At 48.0% G+C, this 6,003-nt stretch overlaps 1 protein-coding gene across 3 annotated transcripts in view; it reads right to left on the bottom strand.

The window, feature by feature from the left end:
- Window positions 1-3,704: 3,704 nt before the first annotated feature.
- The window catches only part of SOCS7 (suppressor of cytokine signaling 7), a 28,940-nt gene continuing 26,641 nt past the window's right edge, over window positions 3,705-6,003 (bottom strand). For all 3 annotated transcript variants that reach the window (XM_061391559.1, XM_061391561.1, XM_061391560.1), the window contains one exon: window positions 3,705-3,965. The gene's annotated coding sequence lies outside the window, so the exon portion shown is untranslated. The remainder of the gene's footprint in view (window positions 3,966-6,003) is intronic.

The following is a 6,003-nucleotide window of genomic DNA, read 5'->3' as shown; positions in this document are numbered from 1 at the left end:
TGCTGCAGTGAAAAGAAAGATGGCTCCATGTATGCAATAGCACAAATTCCGTGTAAGAACAGCTGTGTCGACAATTAGAGCTAAAAATCACTTCTCCACTTCCCCCTTCCCCACGAACCAAACCAAGAGGATTCCCATAGGGAAAATGTCTAACTCAAAAGCTCCTCCCTTAGGGACAGGGGCATGTAATTCTCTTAGAAGTGGACAACAAACAGCAGGTCTCCCCTCAGTGGAGATGCTCTCCACACCCCCATTAGTGGCAAGACTTCTGCAAATAAAGACACACACATACGCACACACAGACTTTCAGACCTCCTTCCAGCAGCAGAGCTGTACATCCCAGTGCTGAGGTCTCTAACTTCAGGGCTCAACCCCTAGGGAGAGGTGGCAGGGCAGCGGGGCATCTAACCTAGGGGGCAAGTTCCTCCAATTGCCATTTCCTACCAGGGTCAAGGGTTTCAAGCAGGCCATGTTCTTCTGGGTCCCGGGGTGAGGGCTTCAAGGCTGGCACCCAGCTTTGCTGTAGTCTCTCACCCTGGATCTGGGAACACTAACCACCCTGCCTCTCGCCGGTTCTTTCTGGAAGCATAGGGGTTCTGTGGCCATCCCCATGTCACTCCCAACCTTAATAAGGGGCTTGTGGAATCAGCCCTAGCGACAAGCATGAAAGCAGAAGAAACTGTGGTGATGGGCTCCCCACTACGCCTCTGCCCTCACGAGGCTGGGAGCTGCCACCCAGGGCTGGCTTTCCAGGATGTCACACTCACTGTATCTAGGCACAGGCAGGCAACCAGACCAAGGTCATTGCCAACTGTCCCTAAGACCTAGTCGTCACCTATTTATCTAGTCCCACACCAAAGACCCCATACCTCCTCACTCCTGTGTGACCACAGCACACGAAATTCAAGTAATAGCAAGTTGTAGCAGTAACTGTCACTAGATCACAGTGGTTCACACCTGTCCTGAGGAAGGTTACAGTAGATCAGTCATAAACAAGCAAAGGTTAAACAGGCAGATCCGAGGTACTGACATCACCTAGCCACAACCAATGACGGGTCCCTAGAAGTGAGAGCCTTTTCCAGTCTGTGAGTTGAAAATACAAGCACCAAAAAGGAATGAGTTCCTTCTGCAGACTGCGTTTCAATTAGCACTACACAGAACTGGCAGAGGGCCAGGGGCACGGCCGGCAGGTGAAGGGGGGTGCTGACAACAGCCAGCTGCTCCTGCTCCCGCTGCTGACCGACTGGGCTGGTGCCCTTCCTCCTCACCTCTGGATGGAGCCTGTCTCCTCCGCACAATTCTGTTCTGTAGCCACCCTACTGAGGAAGAAGTAGGGTATAGCCTGGGCTGTGACTCATGCACAGACAGGTCACAGACATGGTCAACACTACCCTTCCCGGCAGGAGAAAGAACGGTGGTTGAGGGTGGGTCACGCCTCCTCAGCTGGTTTGGTTTTGTACCTGAGTACAGATCCTCCAGTGGAAACCGCTGGTACCACAAAGGGTCCAGGGCTCTGCCTCCCTCCCTCTGGCTATGCTGAGAGCAGTGAAGCCTCAGCCACGGGCAGGGCAGGGGCCCCTGGCTGACTTCTGGCTCTGGGCTCCACCTTGCCATCATAACCCCTCAGCATTCACATCTACCTGATGACTAGCAAGTTTTGGTCTAGATCACAGCACAGAAAAAGGATTCTTTGATGCCACTGCTCTAACTTGGGGCTGTGCACTGTTCAGTACACGCTGTGCAGGTATCTGCTTGTGTGCTCTTGTTCCTGCATTTCTCAGTGTCCTCCCCTCACCTAAAAACCAAAGTCCCACAGCTCCAGAGCTTTCCTAGACCATCTGGCCTTCCATGAACTTAGCCACTCTGAATTTCTTTAGAGCCAGCCCTCGATTCTCCTTTGCTGCGCTGAGTCATTCTCTAAATGTGGCCATCACCTAAAAGCTCCCTTAGGCCAGATAAAATGTCTTCCACCTCTTGTGTTTTCCACAGTAGCTAGCCTAGAGCCACACAAGTGCACACTAAAACATAATTTTTTAAAAAAAGATTTCAGATAGCTGCAAAACAGCCACTTGAGGATCTCAACAGATTCCAGTCAGTAGGCTTTAGGTGGGTGGCACTTTCTGCAAGATGGCAAGTTAATTTGCACATTCAAGAGGTGAGACCCATTGGTTAAGCCAATTCCTGGGATCACTATCTTAACTGGTTGGTAATACTACCATGACAGTCAGAGAGAGCAGAGGGGCCAAACAACAGAGCAGAGGTGGGCTGTGTTTATGCTACAAAGATCATTTTGTGCATTACCTCTTGACAGCCAGGTAACAATGCAAGTTTCCACCCTATTCAGCTAAAAGGAGGAACGGTCATTCCACACGGGACGTAAGGCAGAAGGTCGATGCTTCCAGGTGAGGCAGTCCTATAAACCACCAAAACACTGGGGCCTCACCCTAAACCATCAGGAAACCACAAACCTGACATTATTTATCTCACTAGATGAGGCAGATTTAAACACAGGGGAACCAAAAGAGGCAGTGTACTGGAACACTTACTGCAAAAGAGTAATAAAGATCAAACAGCTCAATTTTCACATCTTAATAACAAACTTCTCCCCAGAGTAACTCTACAGAAAAGCAAACTCATACTGCTATGTGATTTGACAATGGCCCAGTTCAGAAAAGCACTGGAATTCTTCTCCCTCTTCCTCTACTTCTATCTGGAAAAGAGGCAGCTCTCAAATCAGCATCTGACAGACTTCCCAATGAAAGGAGGGCAAACAAGATCTAACTCAGGAAAATGTCTGAGTTGCTAGAAAGAACTCAGGAAAATAAACAAGCCTTTGCTCCCTCCTGTTTCAGACCAACCTAAGATGAGCTGTAATGCTCTCCTCCCTCTCACTGATCTCAAACATCCCATTAAAGCTGAGCCATGAGGGAGCTTTCTCTAGGAAGAGCACAATAGTTTCCTTTCTCACCCTCCTCCACATTCCCTCTTACTAGCTGACAGACATATGGAGGTAAGGAACACTGACTCCTAAGTCATGGGTACCGTTTGCCATTAAGAATCTGGAAGCACGCTCCATTAACGGCAGCAGCCCGGGACTGGAGCTCTGAACTGCTCAGTTGATGAAAATACTACTGCCTTGACAGCTGGTAGAAGCAATAGGAATGATGTTACCATGACCAGAGTGAAATGAAGTTATCTCGAGGGAAGGGGTTGAGGGGAGAGAAACAGGGCTAACATGAAGTCATAGAATTCAGTAAAACAGAACGAATATAGCTTCTATGAGAGGTGATTCTGAAATCAGGTTCCTAAACCTTAGAAGGAAGGTATATGAGGAGTCACTACTTCCCCAGTGGGGCCATGTGCCAGGTTTTGTCCAGCATTTCTATTTAAGACTATCCACCCTCCTTTCTTTCCTGTTCCTGCTAAAGCTACCCATGCTTACAGAGAAGCAGGTTCTCCTCAATTAGAAACTCCCAACTTGATCTGCACTCTTGACTCCTTTCCCCTTCTTCAAGGTCAATGTGAAGACTGGAATTCTGCCTTTGGGACCAGCTGAATGATCATCACTGGCAACCTGCTCTCCTCTCCTTCCCTCCCTAAGACCTGCTCACCCTCAGCACCACTTCCAATCCAATGGGCACAAACCCCAGTTGCCTTTAGGGTGAGTCTTCTGTACCGAGAAATGCAAATATACAAAACAAAACTTCTGAAAAAGGAACAGTGTTGAGACTTCTTCCGGTTTCCCGGGGAGTTCATCCAGCTCCAGGAGCACAGGGCTGGATGTGACATGGTGGAGCCCTGCTCAGAGTCCGCTGGTGTGCTTCATCCAAGCCCCAGGGTGGTGAGGGGAACCAGTCTCTTGCACAGAGGATCCCAATCCTTCCTACTCCCTCGTGTTTTCTTCACTCTCCTTTTCATGGTGGCTTCATTTGGTTCTTTAAAACTGGAGCTTGGCAACCAAATGCCTAGGTTAAAAAAGGGGAAAATTAGAGTGGCTCAATACAGTGGAATCAAAACGGAGTCACAGCCCAGCCTCTGGAGGTAGAGGAGCACAGCTCAAAGGGAGAATGGAGCCTGGAGAGCCCAGTGCTTCCACAAACACTGCAGGTGGCTGGGGATGCAGCGTGGCCTTTGTCATGGAGACCTGAGCAGCCTACAACCTGGTCACCAAAAAAGGTCCTAATATGACAGATAAAGATGCCCCTCACACCGCTTCCCTTCTCTCTTTTCCTTTCCCCTTCATTTTCCATTCACTCTTCCCCTCTGCTTCTCCCCTAAGGCCCACTTGCTCTAGGGACCAAAAAAAGGAACCGGGTCCCTGGAGGAATCCCTGGCGAGTCAGGATAGAAACAGCTGCAAGCCTGCGGCTTCTGGCCAGTGAAGAGGGCTGACATATCGTCACAAAGGCCGGTGTGGCATTAACCTTCCGATTCAAGAAGGGCACTGTGCCAGCTGTCACTCTGTCCCGTAACTCCAAGCGCCCTGGCAAGAAATTCTCCAGGAAACAGCATGCACAGACCAAGTGGCCACTAAGAACTCTGAAATTAAAACAAGTCTGACCAACGAGAAATCCTAATGGCCAAATTTCATAGCTTAAAAGGCCTTTCCCTTGGGAAGTGTTCCCAAGAGAACTTCCTTGTTTTTTCAAGAGGTCCTCAGAGCAAGCACAGCAGGGTGGTTTATTCTCTGCTACAAGCAACAACCCCAGTGTCACAGCAAAAAAGAGACCCCAGGAGTTCAGTGCAATCCTCCACTAATATATGACTGCCCCTCCACACTCATGACCAATGGCCAGCCCCAGCCTATGCCTGATCATATCAGGGCTTTTGTACTTAGAGGATCTCTTGCCTAGAATGTCTGCTCCCAGGTCCTCTCACAGTTAACTCCTTGATATTCAAATCTCAGCTAAAATGCCACCTCCTCACAAGAGCCTTCCCTGATCATTCAAACTTGAGTATGAATGACATGTTACCACTAACCACTGAACTTCACCCAATTTAATTTCCCTCACAACATGCACAGTCAACTGAAACTAGCCTATTCCCTGACTCACTTGTTGCTATCCTCCCTAAAGAACTGCAGCTCTGTGAGAACAGGGCCTTTGACTATCTTGTTCAGCACTCTCTTCTCAATTCATACTGCCTACTTAATATATAGAGGTCTGCTGAATCAACAAATGGGGAACTCACTAACTCCTGTGGAAAACCATTCCATACTTGGATCTGTTCAAAAGGTTCTTCTAAAGATAAACTGAGGACTTCCCTGACAGTCCAGTGGTTAAGAATCCAAGCTTCTGCTGCTTGGGGCACAGGTTTAATCCCTGGTCAGGAAAGTTCTATATGCTGCGCAGTGCGACCAAAAACAAAATGAAGTAGAAATAAAGCTGGAGACTGAACTCTGTTTATAACTTACTCTGTGTTCCTGCCCTGCCCCCTGGAACCACACAGAATAAGTTTGATTACTCTTAGGAAAATCTATCAAACACTTCTTTTGGCCTCCAAGCCCCTCTCACCCTAAAACTTCTCTGGTCCATGATAATCATTTATTCCCTGCATTATGAAGTGTGGACAGTCCCCACCATCCCTAACCTTTCTCTGAATATACATGTGCTCGTGTAGGTTCCTCCTAAGGCACAGCACCTACAGAAGCAGTGCTCTAATTGAACAGTGCCAATTATTCCTCAACAGTGCAGATGAGTAGGTGGGTCCCCCTAGTTCCCTACCCTAATCATTGCAAAGCCACCAAACAGAGAAACCCTCCTAGACAAAAGAGCCCTTAAATGTTTTAGGAGACACTTCTGAGTGCACAAAACTTGCCAATACAGGCAAACCTCATTTAACTTGTTTTGTTGCGCTTTTACAAGTTGAAGGTTTGTGGGAACTCCACGTTGTCAGATGATGGTTAGCATTTTTTAGCAATAAAATATTTTTAAATTAAGGTATGTAGATTTTTTAGACATAATGCTAGTGCACACTTAACAGACCACAGTATAGTGTAGACAAA

This window comes from Bos javanicus, chromosome 19 (assembly GCF_032452875.1).
Source record: "Bos javanicus breed banteng chromosome 19, ARS-OSU_banteng_1.0, whole genome shotgun sequence".
NCBI classification, from domain to species: Eukaryota; Metazoa; Chordata; class Mammalia; order Artiodactyla; family Bovidae; genus Bos; species Bos javanicus.
This window is presented reverse-complemented; position numbering and strand designations above follow the sequence as displayed.